Raw genomic sequence first — 21,995 nt, 5'->3', positions numbered from 1 at the left:
TTAGAGTTATATGAGATCATACAGGTGGGACCCTGATTTGATAGGACTAGTGTCCTTATAAGAGGAAGAGACACCAGGATGTTGGCACACAGAGAAAACCCCATGTGAGGACACAGAAAGAAGACAGCTGTCTACAAGCTAAGGAGCAAGTTCTTACCAGAAACCAAACCCTGCCAACATCTTGATCTTGGACTTCCGGTCTCCAAAAACTGAGAGAAAATAAATTACTGTTATTTAAACTACCCAATCCAGGGCATGTTGTTATAGAAACCCTAGTAGCCTAATATTCTACTTAAAGTGTGGTCCATGGACCAGCAGCATCAGGATCACCTGATAGCTTATTAGAAATACGGAATCTCAGACTCCATCCCAGACCGTTGGAACCAGACTCTGCATTTTCACAAGATCCGCAGGTGCTCTGAGGACCCCTGTTCTGGAGCACAGGATCCTTTCAGGAGGATGGGGACATTTGTAAGGGATTTCTAAGAGAAGGGATAAGGGATATAGGAGAGGTGTGTGGTGGGGTGGAGAAGTTAGGAGGCTTTGCCTGGGGGCCTCTGTCTCCTCTGGGAGATCAAACATCAGTAGATGATGCTGGAGAGAACCCTAGAATCAAAATACCCAGCCCAGAGGGCTTGTCTCTTTCTGACCCTAATGATTAGAATCAGCTTTTCAGAGCTGGAGGTGATCCTTCAGAAACTATGCAGTTCATATCCTTGAGGGGACACTATTCTTGAAGTCCGCTTCATGGAGATAAGAATGTGGCCTCCTCACTCCTAATCGAAAGCATGTTGCTACTGTTAAATCAGCATGAAAATTCTAGCAAATAATTACAATTCTAATAGCCCATGGGCAGAGTTGGTTTTTGTTGTTGTTGTTGTTGTTGTGTGTGTGTGTCTGTGTGTGTGTGTGTGTGTGTGTGTGTGTGTGTGGTTTTGTTGTGGTGGTGGTGGTGGTGGTGGTGGTTTCTAAATGCAGAGAAGCCAGTCCTGAGTTGGTCTTAGGGAAGCAGAGAAATCAGTCTGAGTCTCACGGACCTGAGGGGTGAACACACACTCTAATATCAACCACATGTTCTTTGCATGTCTGATAGGGATCCTGCACTTCTCACTGCAAGTTTTCTACTAAAGGTTACCATATGCCATAGGAATGTATCACCACCACGAATTGGCCATATAAGCGTAGAGCTTTAAATTACTGCACAGTCAGAGTGAGTTAATCTATGCCTTGATTATCTGTGTGTCTGGCTATCTAAAGACATCCCTGGCATGGAGCTGTAACTCATGACTGACTTGCTAATTTGAAATATAGATGCATGCCTCCCTTCCTATCCCCCTCCTTGCGTGGCGTGCACACACACACACACACACATTCACACACTTCGATGTACATTACAATGGAATTTGCAAATGGATTGAAGGTATTCTCAGATCTGTCCTCCATTAATTCCTATAGATATATTGCTGCCTGGGAATTACCATGCAGCTGAAAGTCACAGAGGGGAAGCTTGTAGAAGGGAAAAGGGGGTGGAGAAGATGGTGGAGAAAGACAGATGAGAAGTAGGTGAAAATTAAGTAGCTGTTGCTTCAGTTGAAAACTTCAGCTGGACTGAAAGAAAGTTCTAGAGTGAGCGGCTCTACAGTCAAGTCTCAGCTTTACCTCTCCGTGAGTGAGAGAACCTAGGCAAGCCATTTAACCTCTGGGTCTCAGTTCACTCACCTGCAAAAATGGGAATAAGACTTTTCTTGTAGAATTCTTTCGAAAATTAAATGAGAAGATACAGAAAATGCACGTGGTAAGTTTTCAGTGTTGATTTTTTCTTTCTTTCTACCCTTCTACTGAAACTGAGATGTTTTCCACACACGATGCTGGCAAGGTGAGATTCTTTACACCTGCCCAGTGAAAGGAGCAAGTATGGACAGACACAATAAGATGTCTCAGGGACTTTGATTGCTTTGCCCTGATTGCTCTATTTAGCTGCTCAGTATTTTTCACGTTATCAGGAAACATAATTACCACAAGTAAACAAAGGAGATTTGTTAATAAAAAATAAAAGTGAAACAACAATAATATAATTGTTCCTTGTATACTGAAAATGTATGTGATCTTTGTAGCTGAATGTTTCATATACTTTGAATTTTTTTTTAATGTTTATCCAGAATGTTTCATGTACTTTGAATGGACATCTCAAGGTCTAGCTATTTCTGTTGACATAAATTTAGAAGGTAGGGGTGCCTGGGTGGCTCAGTCGGTTGAGCATCCGACTTCAGCTCAGGTCATGATCTCACAGTCCGTGAGTTCAAGCCCCGCATCGGGCTCTGTGCTGACAGCTCAGAGCCTGGAGCCTGCTTCAGATTCTGTGTCTCCCTCTCTCTCTGCTCCTCCGCTGCTCACACACTCTCTCTCTGTCTCAAAAGTAAATAGACATTAAAAAAAAATTATAAAAAAAAATTTAGAAGGTAGCACCTGCAGGTACCTTTAGAGTCAGTAGGAGATATTTTTTCTTAAACCCCAACAGTATATTTTTAGAATGTCCTTGGCAAATAGGGCCTCTCCAAGTAGAGCAGGTTAAAATTTCCTCCATTATTTCAAGTGTCAAAGACACTTAGATGAGAAATAAAGTCCCTCCCTGCATGAGGGGATCATGCTGGCTCTTGGTCAGCTTTGTGGCTCTCTGAGTGGAGGATGAGTAGTCTAACTGGACCAAGAATGATGGCCAAAGCTGTCTGATTTGTCAGCTCATCCCCGGACTTCAGGACTTCGGAATCCCAGAGCCTGTCTCTCTCTGAGGAGCTGGAGTCAATAAAGACCCCAATTGAAATATACACATGCCTCTTTCCATCTACTTCTGCCAACTTGTTCCCTAAATCACCAGAAAATAGAAATAATACTATTTATTGGACCCTTAACTACATGCTGGAAATATGTGTTAACTCATTCAACCCTCAACCTTATGAGGTAGAAAATACTGTGTTTGTTACACAGGTTAAAAATTGAGACTCAGAGGGGTGCGTGGGCATGTGCGCGTTCTCTCTCTCTCTCTCTCTCTCTAAAAAAAAAAAAAAAAAAAAGTAAACAGAGAAGTTAATTAACTTGCCCAAGCGCAGCCTGCTCCCCAGATCAGAACCATTTCCTCGGCTCCTTAGAGTTTTAATTTATACCTGTTTTACAAATTCATTATATTTCCTTGGTGTCTCCTTTTCCTTCAGATAAGAAGACATCCAGGATGCTTTTCAAAATAATATCCACATCTTCACCTAAATCAGAAATGACTACCCTCTTTAAGCTAAGGAACTTTAGTGATCTGTTCTATTTTGTCAACATTCTTGGATTTTTTTGATACCTACATTTCGTCTTCTTTCTTTCACTTCCCCAATCTCACAAAGCTGCCTCTGAGGCCACCATCTGCTATGAATTCACTCATTTGTTTGAATGTCCGCTGAGGGTCTACTCTGAGTCAGGCACTGTGTTCTTCCCTGGAAAGACAAATATTAATCAGTTCCCACTCTCAAGGTGCTCCCAATCTAGTGGGGACAGCAGTCATGCAAACAGACAATTTCAATGGAGTTTTATACGCTTGGAGCCACTATCATATGCTTTTATACACTCTTACACAGTTATGGTCCAAACTGGAGAAACACAGAGGATCCAGAAATGACATCAACTTGGAAGCATTAGCGAGTGGTTAACATTTCAGTTTGTTCATAATGGTTGAAAAGATGATGGCCAGCTATCAAGGTAGAGAGCAAGCATTTTAGTAGGAGGCATGATGAGAAGGCATGATAGGATCTGGAGTATTTCAGGGATCACCTGTGTGACTTTGGGACATGGGGAGCAGAAATGCATAGGTGATGGGGGAGGTGTTGTCCAGGCTGGGTATGGCAGGCCTTGTGTCCCTTGTTCAGCTCTATACTGTGGGCAAAGAGGTGCCACAGAGGTTTTACAAGGGGAGTAACATGATGAGATTCTTCTCTCTTTTTTAAATTTTTTTAAATGTTTATTTATTTCTGAGATAGAGAGATAGAGCACAGGCAGGGGAGGGGCAGAGAGAGGGAGACAAGAATTCCAAGCAGGCTCCACACTGTCAGCACAGAGCCCCATGCAGGACTTGAATGCACAAACTGTGAGATCACAACCTGAGCCAAAATCAAGAGTCAGAAGCTTAACCAACTGAGCTACCCAGGCACCTTGAGATTCTTCTTTTAGGAAGATCCCCTGGTAGCCCTGAGAGCTATTGCCAAGAAGAGAGAAAGTGATGAGAGGGAAATTGAAGGCATGGTGATACAGTCATCCAGATGCAGGATGGGCTTCCTGAAAGGGGATGGAGGCGGGGGACATGTTTGAAGACATTTCTGAGTTAGCATCGGCAGGATGGAGTGTAGCCTGAATATGAAGGATTCAGGAGTCAAATTCAGGCCAACTCTGACATGTCTTACTTAGGAGTCTAGTGGATGGTGACAATATTGAATGAAATAAGGCATCTATTATAGGAAGAGTAGGTTTGGAGGGTTAGGGAATGGGGTATGGAATGTGAAATAGAAAAGAAAAAAAAATAGGTACTGATGCCTGGGTCCTCCTCCCAGAGATTCTGGTGTAATTTGTCTGGGGCATAGCCTACATATTAGGATATTTTATTTCATCTTTCTAGGTGATTCTAACAAGAAACCAAGTTGAGAAGCACTGTTATGAAGACTGAAAAAGACAAGACAGAATTCTCAGAAACACCACAACTTAAAAGGCAAGTAGAATAGCACACCTGTCCATTTGTAAGGTGTTGATCAAATTCACTATGTGATTCCAAACTCAGCCCTGAGTTCCAGGTAAGATGGAGTAAGCATGCTCCTCCACCCTGTCTCTCCCACTGAAAGCAGCCATACACCCAGGGAGAATGCATGACCAGCAATTTGAGAACTCTGTGAGGTAAATAGTATCGGATGGATTGGAAGGGGAGACCAGAGGACAAAGTACCTCTGAATCCATGCTGAGTTTACCATATGGTTGGCTTTGGTGTTGCCCAGTCTAAACTTAAGATATCCTGAAACTGGAAATGGGCTCCAGAGAAACATTCTGGTTCTGGCTTAAGGAACAGGAAAGTGGTCTTCTAATGCTCCAAAGAATGGGAGAAAGTCCCTGTTTTCTTTCTGGTTTTTCTTCTACATGGAAGACTGAAAAGGGGACCCCAGGAACCAGAAAGTACTGGGACATGGTAGAGGGCAAAGACATTGGGAAAGTGACCTTATAAAATTGTTCATAAATCCCCTAAGTGGCACATGTATGAATCTGACCCTGAGGAGTATACCAATAGCTTCTAGATGGAACTATAAACTGAGATAGACCACCATCCACATCCCATACTGGCCACCAGGTGGCACACATGCAAGACAGATCTGAATAGCACTGCAAAGATTTTAAAAGTGGAATTGACTATGGAAACCACAGCCCACAGAAGGCTGGTTGGAACTTACAATTGCTTTAAATTGTAAATTGCTTTTAATTTCTTACCAAAGTAAATAAATCCACATTTTTCATTGGATATAAATGAGACCCAGAGACTTGTAATATTCACAATGTCCAGAATCCAGTACAGAATTACTTGACATGAAGAACCAGAAAAATCTCAAGTTGCACGCTGAGATGATGCTGATGTTGGAATTACCTGCAAAAGACTTTAAAGCAGCTATTACACAAGTGACCTAACAAGTAGGGTCAAATTTCCTTTAAATTAATGGAAGATAGTCCCAGCAAAGAAGAGAAAAATATCAAGACCATCAAACAGAGATTTTAGAACTATAAATACAATAACTGAAACTTTTTAAAAAGATTTTAGTTTTAAGTCATCTCTACACCCAACATGGCACTCGAACCTACAACCTAGATCAAGAGTCACATGCTCTACTGACTGAGCCAGCCAGGCACTACCAGTAACTAAAATTCTAAAACTCACTCATGGGCTCAATGGCAGAATGGAGATGACAGAGGAAAGAGTCAGTGAATGTGAAGACAGATCGATAGAAATTCTGCAGTCTAAACAACAGAAAGAATAAAGATTTGGGGCAAAAATGAACGAGCCTCAGGAATGTGTGTGACAACATCAAAAGGCCTAACATTTGTTGAAATCTCACAGCCAAATGGAGAAAAACAACATATCACTTATAAGGAGCAATGACCCAAATAACTGCAGACACCTTTTCAGAAATGGAAACCAGAAGGAAGCAAAAAAGCATTTTAACAAGACTGAAAGGAAGGAATTGTCAACCCACAATTCTATATCCAGCTAAATATATGTCAGGAATGCAGGTGTAACAAATAGAGTAGAATTTGTTGCCTACGGACCTTTTCTAAAAGTACATTCTTCAAATAGAAGAGCAATGATACCAGGTGGAAACTTGGTATTTCATCAGGAATGAAGGAAGAATAACAAATATGGTGAATGTATGGGTAAATATAAGAGAATTTCTTCTCTCAAGTTTTTAAAACTGGAACATGGTTGAAAACCAAAGGTATAACATTGTTTGACATTATATATGTAGGTGTAATATAGAAAACAACTATAAAATGAAGTCAAGAGAGGATAGGCACAATGAGGAGGCAGTTTCCACATTCCACTTGAAGTGGTAAAATACCATGAAAAGGTAAGGATGTATTTTGTAATTCCTAGAGCAACCTAGAACAAAAGATATTGTTTAAAGAGATACAGGGCACCTAGGTGGCTCAGTTGGTTAAGCATCCGACTTCAGCTCAGGCCATGATCTCACAGTCCGTGAGTTCGAGCCCTGCATGGGGCTCTGTGCGACAGCTCAGAGCTTGGAGCCTGCTCCAGATTCTGTGTCTCCCTCTCTCTCTGCCCCTCCCCTGTTCATGCTCTGTCTCTCTCTGTCTCAAAAATAAATAAAAACATTAAAAAAATTAAAAAAAATAAAAAGATATAGCAGAACACACACACATACACACACACAATAAATAAAATATAATACTAAAATGATTCAAATAACCCAAAGGAAAACATGAGATGGGAAACAGAAGAACAAAAAACAGAGGGAAAAAAAACCCAGAAAATAAATGATAGGCTTAAACCCAAACATATAACTACACTGAATGCATTCTAAACAAAGCAATTGAAAGATATTGGCAGAATGGATTTTTTAAATCTGTTTTATAATAAAGTCACTTAAAATAGTATAGGAAGATTGAAAGTAAAAGGATGTAGCATCTTTCCCAGAAAAATGAAAACTCAGGTCCACAAGAAAACCTGTATGCAAATGGTTATAGCAGGGTTATTTATAATAGCCCCAAACTGGAAACAACCCAAAGGTTTTTCAACCAGTGAATGGTTACAAAACCATGGTACATCCATACCTTGGAATACTACTTAGCAATAAAAGGAATGAGCTACTGGCACAGCTTAAATAATGGAAATTTATTGTCTCCCAACTCTGAAGACTACAATGATGTAGATAAGTCTCAAGGGAATTATGTTGCCTGAATAAAGCCCATTTCTAAAGGTTACATACTGTATGATTCCGTTTATACAGCACTCTTGAAATGACAAAATTATAGAGTTGGAGATAGACTAGTAGTAGCCAGGGGTTAGGGAGTGGGATGGGAAGGAGGTGGCTGGGTCTAAGCGTAGCACAAAGGGTTTTTGTGGTGGTGGTCACATGCCTCTACATATGATAAAATTCCACAGAACTAAATACAAACACACACACACATACACACACACACACATACACACACACACACACACACGACTGCATATAAAACTGGTAAAATCTGAAAAAGTTCAATGGATGATATTGACGTCAATTTTCCAGTTAAGTAAGATTGTAAGATGTTACCATTGGGTGGAACTGTGCTAAATTTATCAGTTTACTAGGCTGCTGTAACAAATTTCCACAGACTGGGCAGCTTAAATAATGGAAATTTATTGTCTCCTAGCTTTGAAGACTAAAAGTCCAAAATCAAGTTGAAAACAAGGTTGATTTCTTCTGAGGGCTATGAGGGCAAATCTGTTCTAGGTCTCGCTCTGTAGCTTATAGATAGATGGCTGTCTTCTGTCTGTGTCTTTGTATCATCTTCCCTGTATATGTATCTCTGTGTTCACATTTTCCCCTTTTATGAGGACACCAGTCATACTGGATGAAGGACCACTCTAATGACCTCACTTTAACTTGATTACCTCTACAAAGACCCTATTTCCAAATCCTTACGTTCTAAGGTTCTGGGGGTTAGGACTTCAACATATGAATTTTGTAGGGAACACAGCTCAACTCATTATGGGTATACATACCTTTTTTTTTTTTTTTTTTACTATTTCTTATAACTGTATCTTAATCTACAATTATTTCAAAATAAATAAGATAAAAACAGAGAGGGAGGCAAACCATAAGAGACTCTTAAATACAGAGAACAAACTGAGGGTTGCTGGAGGGGAGGTGCGTGAGGGGATGGGCTAAATGAGCAATGAGCATTAAGGAGGGCACTTGTTGGGATAAGCACTGGGTGTTATATGTAAGTGACAAATCACTGGGTTCTACTCCTGAAACCAATACTATACTGTATGTTAACTAACTTGAATTTAAACAAATAAATTTAAATAAACAAATAGGTATTTAAAAAAAGAGAAAAGATGAAAAGAATTATAGTCCTACAAAACATTCTCTGATCATAATGGAATTAGACTAGAAATCAATGAAAGGAAAATATCTAAATACTCTGAAATTCAGTATCCTACTTCTACATAATTTTTTGGTCAAAGAGGTAGTTTCAGGGAAAAAAATATTTTGAAATGCGTGATAAGAAAAAATACAGCATGTCAAAATTTGTGGGATGCAACTAAAGCAGTGCTTAGAGAGAAATGTGCAGCATTAAATGTTTATATGAAACATCTAAGCTGTGGGATATCACCAGATATCATCTATATGTTACATCTAAACCGTGGGATATCACCAGATGTTAAAATATTGAAGATATAGAAAGACTCTATAGTATGTATTATTAGATGTAAAACAGTGAAAAATCATATATAGTATGCTACTTTTAATGGGAAAGAGAGAAAAGTAGAATAAGTCACATCTGCTTGTTCCTGCTTAAAGAAACACTGGTAGGTTGTGCAACAAGCTAATTAAAGTAGTTACCTATGTGGGTGGAGGAAAACGGAGCACATAGGGCAGAGGTAGGGAGTAAGATTTTTCTTTTTTTTTTTTTAATTTTTTTTTAAATGTTTATTTATTTTTGAGACAGAGAGAGACAGAGCATGAACCGGGGAGGGTCAGAGAGAGAGGGAGACACAGAATCCGAAACAGGCTCAAGGCTCTGAGCTGTCAGCACAGAGCCCGATGCGGGGCTTGAACCCACGAACCGTGAGATCATGACCTGAGCTGAAGTCGGATGCTTAACTGACTGAGCCACCCAGGCACCCCAGATTTTTCAATGCATACCTTGTTTACTGCTTTCCACTTAAAAAAAAAATGAGGTGAAATTCATATAACATGAAATCAACCACTACAAAGTGCACAACTCAGTGGCATTTAGTACATTCACAATATTGTTCAACACCACCTTTACCAAGTTCCAAAACATTTCATCACCCCCAAAAGAAAATCCTGTACCCATTCAGCAGTCATTCCCCATTCCCCCTTGTCCCCAGACCCTGGTAACCACCAAGCTGCTTCTATCCTCATGGAGTTCCCTATTCTGGGTATTTCATATAGATGGAATCATACAACATTTGTTTTGTGTGTGTGTCTAGCTTCTTTAATTTAGCATAATGTTTCCAAGCTTCATCCACATTGTGGCAAGCATCAATACTTAATTCCTGTCTGTAACTGAATAGTATTCCATTGTATGTATATACTACATTTTGTTTATTCGTTTATCTGTTGATGGATCTTTTGTATATTGTGAACAATGCTACTATGAACATTCTTGTGCAAGTTTCTGTTTGAGTCTCTGCTCTCAATTCTTTTGGATATATAACTAGAAGAGGAATTGCTGGATCATATGGCAATTCTATGTTTAACTTTTTGAGGAAACACCAAACCACTGTTTTCCATAGCGGCTGCACCATTTTACATCCTCATGGCAGTATACAGGGGTTCCAATTTCTCCACATATTTATCAAGATTGGGGCACCTGGGTGGCTCAGTTAGTTAAGCATCCAACTCTTGATTTCAGCTCAAGTCATGATCTCACAATTTGTGGGATGGAGCCCTATGTCAAGCTCTGTGCTGACAGCACGGAGCCTGCTTGGGATTCTCTCTCTCCTTCACTTCCTGCCCCTCCCTCACTCATTTTCTTTCTGTCTCTCAGATAAAAATAAACTTTAAAAAAGCCATTTATTTTAGCTGTATATTTTAGCCATCCTAGTGGTTTGTAAAGTGGTATCTCTTGGTTTTGATTTGCATTTTCCTAATAACTAATAATGTTGACCATTTTTTCATGTGCCCATTGGTCATCTGTATATATTTCCTTGGTATTGTTTTCTTTTTGTGAACATACTACCTATTAGAAACAAAAAGTAGGGGTGCCTGGGTGGCTCAGTCGGTTAAGCATCTGACTTCGGCTCAGGTCATGATCTCACAGTTTGTGAGTTCGAACTCCGCATCAGGCTCTGTGCTGACAGCTCAGAGCCTGGAGCCTGCTTCAGATTCTGTGTCTGCGTCTCTCTCTGCCCCTCCCCCACTCACATTCTGTCTCTGTCTCAAAAATAAATAAACATTAAAAAAAAAAAAGGAAACAAAAAGTAAATCAGTTTTAAAGGTAAAAGGCAGAAGAGAAGGACAAACTAGACCACTATGGTAGACAGAATAATAGTCCCCAAAGATGTCCACATTCTAATGCCTGAAACTTGTAAATACGTCACTTTACCTGGCAAAAAGGAGCTCGCGGATGTGATTTGGTTAAGGATCTTACAATGGGGAGATTATCCTGGATTCTTGGGGTGGGATGATGTAATTACAAGGGACCTAATGAGGAGTGAGGCAGGAGGTCAGAGACAGAAAAGGAGATATGATGATGCAAGCAGAGGTCAGAAAAAGAGACAGAGAGACTTGAGGATGCTACACTGGTGTCCTTGAAGGTGGAGGAAGGGGGCCACAAGCCACGGAACGCAGGCAGCTTCTAGAAGTGGAAAAGGCAAGGAAACCGATTCTCTTCTGGAGTCTCCAGAAGGAATGCAGCCTGCCGACACACAAATTTTAAGACTTCTAACTTCCAGAATTATAAGACAATATATTTGTGTTGTTTGAAGCCACTGAGTTTATGGTAATTTACTACAGCAGCCACAGGAAACTAGTACAACCACAAATGTCCTGCTCCTTCCAGAACAAAGTATCTCCTGAGCCTCCTCAACAATGTTTCACTCTCAGGAAACACAGCTGAGTCTCATGTGTCTGCTAAATCCCCCAGGGAAAAAATGAACCACAGAGGGCAAAGTTGCATTGTCCTATGAGGTGTGAAAGATGTCCGTAACAAAGCAACCCGAGATCTGTCTCCTACACATCTCCAGAGGGAACACTGAGCCCTAAGTCTTGTTGGATAAACGTACATGACAGAAAGGACTCGAAAGTCTCATAAAAACTATAAGAGATCATTACCCTTCACGGAGATTGAGCAAGACCCTCAGAAACCAAAGCCAGTGGACTCCTTTTCTATGCCCACCGGCAGTGTTATTACCTTCAGGTGGCAGCTGTAAGACCAAGAAGTTTAAAAGCTTCCCTCCCTTTCATTCCACCTCCCTTCCCCTTTCCCAGAGCTCAGCTGTAACTGGCAGCACCTGCCCACCCACTGGTCATTCATCAGCTGAAATGTCTGCATGTGGTTTTGCTTCGTGTCCATCCTCTTCCAAAGCCCCAAATATGCTTCATATCTAATGCATGTAATATGTTCACTTCATGGAGTTGGCCCATAGAGGGTAACTCCACGTGATAAAAGGCCAATATCAGGTTGGGTGGCTGGTCCAAATAGCTGATGGCCTATAAATTTTTTCCAGCTCTTTCTGCTTCAGATGGATGAGGATACCACCATTACTATCACCACCTTCATAGAAAAGACAGTTTTGGATCTAGGCCAGCTACGACATAAAAATCCACTTAAAACTCATTGAAGAAGCACTTAAAGAATGTGCGTCTATGGCTAGGGGATGGGCCCGAATAAAACAATGTAATATTTCTTAGAAACCAAAAGGAAAGGGTTACTATTTATTGGGGGGGGGGGGAACTACTCAGTATCAGTCATAAGGAAACATTCTCCAGAATGTGGAATTTTGTTATTTAATAAGAACAATAACAATATTTACTAGGCACCTGCTGCACTAATCCTGTGACTGTCTCCACAGCATGAATTCCACACACCACCCCCTTCCAGACAGTATGTTTGGGTGGGATTTATCCACTCCCAGCTCAAGGTGGGAGCCCTGATTGGTTAGAGCCAATTCCTTATTTCATCACCTCTGACACAGTGATTGGTTCAGGGTTAAGCACCCAATGCAAACCTCAGCCAATCAACACTTGGCATTTCACAGCCATGGGTTTAGAGTATGGCAGCACATAAGGAAATGTAGCTTCATTAGAAGGAAGCCCAGAATTTCTGGTCTGCAGTTGAGGGAGAAACATTCTCTCTTTCTGTGATGAGGAAGCATGCAGTCCTGTACAGTGAGGGTAGCCATCTTGCAAGAAGGATGGAGGCAGTCTAGTGTAAAGCCAGTATCTTGAAGGGCCGTGGCGATATGATTGGGTAACTAGATCAAAACAACTCTGAAGCCTGCCCTCTGAGTTTTCAATGACATGAAGCCATAAACTCTCTTTTATTTAGGCCAGTGTGTGTTAGGGTTTTCTCTGCTTCCAACTGACCTCATCTTAATTAATGCACTCACTCACTGTGTGTCAGGCACTTGAGTAAGGGGCTTTCACACATTCTGTCTCAATTCATCCTCAACATGGCCCAGTGATGGAGGTTTTATCATCCCCTTTTTCCAGATGTCAGGTGTTGTATGTAACTTCCAACTATTTTTTTTTTTACTTTTAATTTAATTTTTTTTTTAGTTTACATCCAAATTAGTTAGTATATAGTGCCACAATGATTTCAGGAGTAGATTCCTTAGTGTCCCTTACCCATTTAGCCCATCCCCCCTCCCACAACCCCTCCAGTAACCCTCTGTTTGTTCTCCATGAGTCTCATGTTTTGTCCCCCTCCCTGTTTTTATTTTTGTTTCCCTTCCCTTATATTCATCTGTTTTGTCTCTTAAAGTCCTCATATGAGTGAAGTCATATGATATTTGTCTTTCTCTGACTAATTTCACTTAGCATAATTTCTAAGTAGTGCAATTGCTGGGTCGTAGGGTAGTTCTATTTTTAGTTTTTTGAGGAATCTCCATACTGTTTTCCAGAGTGGCTGCACCAGCTTGCATTCCCATATAACTTCAAACTATTGATGAAGGGTGAAGGCAGTCAGGATTTTGTCTCAGATCGTCTGTCCATTCAGACTTCTTTTTTTTTTTTTTAGGTGTTTCTCTCTCTCTCTCTTTTTTTTTTTAAGTTTATTTACTTTGACAGAGAGAGAGAGAGAGAGAGTAAGCAAGGGAGAGGATCTAAAGCAGGCTCCACACTGCAGCAGAGAGCCCGATACAAGGCTCGAACTCACACACTGAGAGATCATGACTTGAGCCGAAGTCAGACACCTAACTGACTGAGCCACCCAGGATCCCCTCATCACTCAGACTTCTGCTTTCCACCATGTTCTCTTGGCTCCTACTGTAATACCTGTGGGCACCGTATTTCAAGGAGACTCCCCAGCACCACCCTCTGCAATAACTCTACAGATAAGTCCTAGGAGAGATTGTTTCTACTGTCATTTAAGCTGTTATATATCATATCTAGCATCCTGTTTTAGTAGTTGGATATTTCTTACAAGTGTTGATAATTCACTACACAAAATAGCAATTAATAAATCCCTCTTTATAGAGGCACTGCAGGAAGATCTTTAATTCCAGATCCCCTTAACTTAAGCAGAACTTAACTCCAAGATCTCAAAAGTAAACCTCTAATATGAATGTTTCTAGCTCTAATTTTTTTAAAGATTTATTTTTAAGTAATCTCTACACCCAATGTGGGGCCCAAACTTACAACCCAAGATCAAGAGTTGCATGTGCCACCAACTGAGCCAGCCAGGTGCCCCTCTCTAACTGTAAATATAAACCTGCTACATAAGAAGTCGCTTAAAATTGTTTTCCCGTTTGAAAATTGGGAGTTCGTGACATGAATCTACTTCCAGTTCAGAAAGGCCTGTGAGTAGGATCAGACTTGGAGACAAATAACTTGAACAGAAGCTAAGGGCTCTGTTCTTTGCAATATGGGGCTGAAATCATACCTCAGTAATGATGAAACTAGCACTTCTTCCAATGGGGCTGATCCTGTCCTTGGATTGTTTAGCCACAGTTCCCAAAAGAAAAACAGATAAACTAAAACTTCTCACTGCAAAATGCACATACGTGCATATAATTCTCTGAACGATAGCAAAGGAGGTTTTCAGCCTGCTCAGAAAGAAAAGGCTTCAGAGGACATTGATCCAACCTTAGGTCTACAACAAGCCCACTCCCAGTTTCTACTTGGCCATCACCACCGATAAGAAATGTGCCACGCTTCATGAGGCCCAACCCAATTTCAGACATTTTTATCTGATCCAAAGTGCCCTGTATGTTGAACCCAAATCTGTGTCTCCCCAGGAAGCAGTCTCTAAGTTAGACAGACTTGAGTTCAAATGACTGTTCTACCAATTCCTCCTGGATGACCTTGGGCTGTTTCTCAATGCTTCCAAACTCCAGGCTCCCTAGCCATAAAAATGGAGATGGTAATTCCTACCTCCGACCATCAACATAAGGTTTTAAAGGGATAATACATATAAAATGCATGGCAGCTATTCCTGGCCCAGTAAACCTCAACAAGTGACAGCTACTATGAGCGATCATGGAGCGCATGCCTGAGGCTGAGTAGGCCTGCCAGTTGTAGTGAAAAAAAAAATACAGAAAACCTTGGTGCGCCTGTGTAAGTCAGTTAAGCATCCAACTCGTGATTTCAGCTTGGGTCATGATCTCGCAGTTTTTGAGTTCAAGTCCCATTAGGACCCAGCCTTGACATTTGAGGCGGAAGTGGATGACAACAGGCAGACTGAGGAGCGGGTAACGGAGGCCAGAGGCCCCTGGAGACGGGACGTATCTGTGATTTTCCCCAGGTTGTGGGTGTGGGTGTCAGATCCAAGTGTCAGGTCTCCTCTGTGGATCAGCTGGAATAATGAACGAGCTGACATCTTGGACCAGGGTGACAGTTCTTCAGAGGAAATGGAGGAGGCAGCCTGCCTCCCGTAGGAAGGAGCCTGGGTGACAGACACCTTTCAGAATTACCAGCACCAATGTGTGCTCACAACCACCTTTCCCAGAGAAGGCATCCAGCCCCGGAATTGGAAGGCTGGAGAGAGGCTAGGAAACTGGAGGCCCCTCATGAATTATTAGCTGGAAAGGCACGCCACTCCCCAGCCCTTCCCCGTCAGACACTGGCCCCATTGTTGACGAGCAATTTAGCAGTTACTCTAAAGTGGCTAAAATTTGGCACATCCTCCAAGGCCTTTCCTGGTCAGATCAGGTGACCATTTCCCTGAGCCCTGTAGAGAAAGAAAGGATTACCTGCCACCTCCCCACCCCCTCAGAGGCAGGTGAGAGAAAATCCATTTAACTGACCAGCCGCTGTCAGTTTACAAATAAAACATAAACTATAAAAGCCGCCTTTGTTCAACTGAGGCAGCCATCCTGGCGGGGAGGTTAGATTAGCAATTTGTCCTTTGTCAGAGGATTAGTACAGCCTCATTGTTTTAATGTTTATTTATCAATTTGCATCTTCTAGCAGTTTCCGCCCAACTCAAGGCCCCAACTCCCCTGTGTCCCTGCTCATTTTACTTCAGCTGCCAAGGGGCTAACAAAGCCCTCACACCCTAACACAAAACTCCTTTACTTTACTTTTCCTTCTGCTCAGGTTCAAACTCCTTGGCCTTCTCCGGGCTGCAGAGCGGAAATTACAGCCCTGGCAAAAGGGAAAAGATGATTCATCCAGACAAAGGGATCCTTCTCGTCACCTGTAAATGTGCCATCCCCAGCACAGGACTTTGCACTCCACCAATTCTGGGGATTACAGAGTCCCAGTTTTGATGCCAGTCGTCCTCAGGTGGTTGGACAGGTCTCACCACACCTGGGGGTTTCCTTTAGACTTGGCCAGGATTCTGGGGGATCTGGGAGGGGTGGGGATGACCTCTGTGAAGCCAACAATACGCTGCACTGAGCTATCTGCAGAAGCTGACCAATTATTATCACATTCCTCCCAAAAGAGGATTAAGTATTAAGCACCTAATGGTGCATGATTCTCTGTAAGTAGAACTAGGCCATCCCAATACCTTCTCACCTAGAATATTTTGGTCTGGACTTTAGTGTACCCCTTTGCTTAAAAAAAAATAAAATAAGTTTTGGGTCACTTGGGTGGCTCAGTCAGTGAAACATCCAACTCTTGGTTTCAGCTCAGGTCATGATCTCACGGTTCATGGGGTTGAGCCCTGTGTCAGGCTCTATGCTGACAGCACAGAGCCTGCTTGAAATTCTCTCTCTCTCTCTCTCTGACCCTCCCCTGCTCTCCCTCTCTCTCTCTCTTTCTCTCAAAATAAATAAATAAACTTTAAAAAACAGATTTGTTAAAAAAATAAGTTTTTAAGCTCTACTTTTTTTTTTCAAAGCTGCAAAATTGTTTTTCCCAATGAATTGTTATGTAGGCCCAAACTGCATGAAATAAAATAAGCAAACTGTTCTCTCACGTTGGCCACCCCGAGGTATCTCAGAGGAGTGTGTTCATTCTGCAGGACACAGTTTGAAACTTCTGGATTAAATAAAGGGAGTCTATATGTTTTCCTCTGGCTCTCCCAAATCAGGCTATGCCCTTTCCTTATCCATTTGCCCAACCTGCCATGTGTCCCACCAGATACTAACCCTGGCCCTCCTTCTATCCTCTTTCTTGCATTTTCTAAGCATCACCAGACATTCTGGAAAGATTTCTTTAACATTTTCATCAAATCACCTCTCCACCTTTGGTAAGACATTCAAAGCCCTTGACAACTTGGCCTTCATTTATATTTTAGTTTTATCCTTCTCACACCCTTAAACAAAACCTTCAGCTCCAGCTAGTCTTAACCACTTATCCTTAAGCACAGCTTGCCAAGACCCACCTCCTTACCCTGGTGCAGGCTGATCTTCACACTGAGGACGCCAGCTTGTCCATTTGCAGCCAGACCTAGAACCACTTCAACCTTTAAAGTCCCACCCACCAAGTCTTCAAACTTTTCTGCTCTGTGGCATCTTCCACAGACACTCCGTGTGCTGGTGCATGGCATAGTGTGTGTGTGTGTGTGTGTGTGTGTGTGTGTGTGTGTGTTGGGGACTTGAGATTGTGAGCTCATATTCTATGGGGCTTTGCCTGTGAATCCTGTGCAGCCAGGGATGACAGTACATTTCACCACATCTATTTTGCATTTGCTTCTACCAGGTGCCCCAGGAGTAATATCACTGAAGCACTATTTTTGCATTAGTCAGTTGGCTTGGGGTGGGGGCACTCCTGGACCACATCAGTAGCATGAGTTTAAATCCCAAACCCCTGTGAGGCATCTATAGTTACAAATTCTCACAGGACACATTTTATTCCACCTATTCTAAGCCAAGCTCCTCCTTGTCTTTCTTTGCTGGTGGGTTAATTTCTCTCTTCAATTCAATCATTTCATTGAAAGTATGGCCCCCTGAGTGTCCCAGATTTATGCAGGTCCCCTCGAATCTTTGGGTAACAAAAGCCACACCTCTAGGTTAAGAAGACCACAAATCCTGTCTCAGGAGAACCCAAACATTAACTCAAATGCCAACCAGGTTGTTTTTTCAGTTTCCTCTGGTTTTTTGTTTTGTTTTGCTTTGTTTTGTTTTGTTTGGAACTTGGGGGTTTTCTTTACATTTTATGAGTTCATTTATGCAATTTAAAATATTGGGTTTTTTTAAATCCAGAATTTTCAAGTGTTTTACAGTGAAAAGGGGGCAGAGTTCAGGCTATTAAGTTTGTGATATGTATGTGATTGTTTCTTCAATCACAGTGTACATTCCCACGTGTGTTTCTTTGTATTACACACATAGCCTCTAAAACTGTGCCAAGCACATAGCAAATTATCAACAAATGTTTGACAAATTAATGAATCAATGAATGGCATTTTTGCTCTTTCATGGAGAAAAGGCACTACTTTAGAGTCATGAGGATCGATCCTGACTCTTCCACTAACCAGCTATATAACTTTGGACAGATCGCTTCTCTGAACCTGATTCTCCTGTGCAAACTTGAGACAATGCCCACCCTACATGAGAGTAGGGAGGATTATCATGTATTTCGTTCAGTGCCTGCCTAGCACTCAGTTATCATGTGGGTCTGGAGGACGCTCACTGAATGTTTTCTACTTAGTGATAAACGGTTAGTCTGATAATAATAAAAAAAAACAACCTTCTGTTATTCATTATGAAAGTCTCATCAACACTTGCAGCTCTAGATTGGAACCAAAGAAACAAATACTTAGGAATGCCTACCAAGAGCCATAACACATTTTCTAATTCCCTCGAAAGCCTGATCAATCAAAGTGTTTTTCTTTTCAGAAAACTTCAGAGAAGTTAAAACAACTTTCTGGGTTTTCTTAGTATGGCAGAAAGAAACATTTAAGCCTAGATCTATCTGACTTGTGTCAGTTACCATAAGCTGATTAGATTGTAGAAGGATGAGTATCACATATTCTGCAACAGCTTGATTAACTGGTCATAGGAGCAATTTAGAAATAAAGACCAAAGTTAAGCACCCAATCCCCTCTGCCATCCAAAGTCTCCACCAACCCCAGACAGCCTAACCATCACAAATGCCCACCTCCCTGAGCCATCCAGCCATCCTGAAGGCCTCCAAAGCTGTGACTGAGATGTTGTCTCAGCTTCCACTTTTCTCCAAGATGTCGTCAAGGTATTTTGCCACCTGGGACGGGAGAATAAAGGTCATGGAAGATGAGAAAAATAATAGGGGTCTGTATTTCCCTCCGAATCCAGACTAAAAAAGAATCACATTAGTATGAGAAGAAGTAGTAGCAAACTGGTTAAGGGCAAGGCTGCAGATGCAGTCCGCTGTGGATTTGAATTCTGTCTCTACCACCTATTAGCAATTGATCCAAGTAAGTTACTGACCCTTAGTTTCCTTGCCTATAAAATGGGTATAAGGATATTCATCTCAGAAGGTCACTGTAAGGAATTAAATAAAATAACATGTGAGGGGCCCCTGGGTGGCTCCATCAGTTAAACATCCCCCTCTTGATATTGGCTGAGGTCATGATCTCATGATCATGAGATAGAGCCCTGCATGAGACTCTGCATGAGACTCTGCACTAAGTGTGGAGCCTGCTTGGAATTCTCTCTCTGCCCCTCCCCCGCATGGCTCTCTCTCTCTCTCTCTCTCTCTCTCTCTCTCTCTCAAAAAATAAACTTAAAAATAAAACCAAATAAATAAATAACATGTGAGATGCTCTTACTACTACCTGACACTTAGCAAGCATTCAATAAATGGTAGCTATACCACCAATAATAACAGAAATTTTAAGAACTTTGCATACATTACTGGGTGTTATATGTAAGTGATGAATCACTGGGTTCTACTTCTGAAACCAATGCTACACTGTATGTTAACTAACTTGAATTTAAATTAAAAAAATTTTTTTAAATAAAATACTTTTATCAGTCAAATGGCATCTTTAAAAAAAAAGAGCTTTGCATGCATTAACTTATAATTCTCCTATGAAATAGAAACCCTTATTCTGGTTTTACAAATGAAAAACTGAGGCACAGAGTGGTCAGACTACTTGCCTAAGTTCACACAACTAGGAAGCAACACAGACAGAATATAAACAGACTAGGTAGTCTGCCCACAGAATCCATACTACACTATTCTGCCTACAGAACCTAGTATGCTTCTTGCCATTATCATTATCATTATCAATGTCAATACCATTAAATGGTAGTGACACGGGGGAATGCAGAGACCAATATAGGCAGGCAAAGAAAACAAGAGCTCTAAGTTCATCTGCTAGGGGGTCCTCAGACTAAGCCAGGAGATCATCGTAGTGGGGGTGAAAATCTGGGCACACCCAACCAAGCTTACCCAGAGAGTTCAAAGCCTCTGAAGCTAGGAGGACACCTACTTGCCCACAAATGAGATATATGCTCCAAAAGAAAATGAAACAGTTCCACGCTTTGGGGAGACTGCTGAATAGTCCCCAAGTCGTTGTGAACAAATGTATGTTAGGTGTTACATTAAGCACCGTGTGAGGTTTCCAAACATGTATGGCCAGGAGCTTAAACCTTAGAAGGAAACATGCCAACGCCCATTAAAGTCAGTGCTTGGAGAAAATCTCTTGGTGAACATTGGATTTGGTTGACCTTGAGATTGAAGCAGTCGTGGACAAGTAAGAATGTTCAGGTCAAGGAGCACCTGGGTGGCTGAGTTGGTTAAGCATCAGACTTCAGCTCAGGTCATGATCTCCCATGTGGAGCTTTGTGCTGATAGCTCAGAGCCTGGAGCCCGCTTCCGATTCCGTGTCTCCCTCTCTCTCTGCCATTCCCACTCTTGTGCACACTCTCTGTCTCTCAAAAATACATAAACATTTTTTAAAAATGTTCAAAAGGACCCCTTTTGAACAGCCATCTCACTGGCTTCATTAAAAAAAACTGGTTCACAGAGTGGTCTACTCAAGGCGGCTGTGGCAAGAGAATTACCCGCAAGCCATTCTGGGTCAGCCGAGTCACCTGGTCTGAAACAAACCAAATTTCTCACTTCCTTAAGAACATCACTGGGAAACGCCAGGGTGAAAGGTTGATTTGGAAATAGCTGAGTTTCTGGCCCTGGAATTTTTCTGACAAGATGGATTCAGGAAAAATAAATTAATCTGTGCAGCAGGGTCAGCTGTGGAATTGTGAAAGAATGCTGGCCTTCACTGCAGGAAGGGAAAGTGCTCGCAAGCCCTTCAATGAGGGTGCAGGGCTCCAGGAAACGCTGTGTCCTGGCCTCTGCCCCACCCCCTCCACCGTGGGTAATTAAACTGGGATGGGGCGGGAAGGAGGCCCTTCAGCTTTCTCTTCTGTGCTGCTCTGGACAGTGAGTACTCTTGTTTACTCTCACAGAGAAATCTTGGTCTTATCTTAATGTAGAAAGAATTAAGGTTGGAGAGATTTTGTTTCAATGGAACTGAACCCAGATGCATCTTGGGAAATTCTAAATTCAACTTGGAGAAAATAGATTAAAATTATACTTGACTAAAGCAAGAACGTTAGACACTTTGAGAACAACTGCTCCAGTAGTCATTTGGTTTTTAAGTACATAATCATTTTATATTTCTTATAAACATCTATGTGTAATCAATATTTTTACTTTCCCTGCAAAATGTAAAGAATCTTAGCACTCTCCCCAATCCTTTCTCCCGTACGTTGATAACAGTAAAGATTTTACTGATAGACTGTTTAATATATTATGCAACACAACAAAACCTTTCTGGAATTAATTAAAAGTTTTACTTCTTTGCTCACCAGCATTTTCTGTATCATAAGATATAATAATACAGAATATTAAAGGTACACTACTACATGAGTGGTTTTCTTTTTTAGATTCACTTCTAATTTAACAAAATTACTTCCTTGAATCTTTTTTTTTCAAAATGGGCTCATGGGTAGGACACAGGTATTTGCATTGTCTTAGTCCCTCTGTTAAGTTTTGATTATTTTAAAAATAAACTTTACTTTTTAGAACAGTCTTAGGTTTACAAAAATCATGAAGATATTACAGTTTCCTTATATCCTGCACCCAGTTTCCCCTATTATTAACATCTTACATTAATATGATAACGTTTGTTGGGAG

This window comes from Acinonyx jubatus, chromosome D3 (genome assembly GCF_027475565.1).
Source record: "Acinonyx jubatus isolate Ajub_Pintada_27869175 chromosome D3, VMU_Ajub_asm_v1.0, whole genome shotgun sequence".
Lineage (NCBI taxonomy): Eukaryota > Metazoa > Chordata > Mammalia > Carnivora > Felidae > Acinonyx > Acinonyx jubatus.
The sequence above is the reverse complement of the archived record's forward strand: the minus strand, read 5'-3'. Positions refer to the sequence as shown.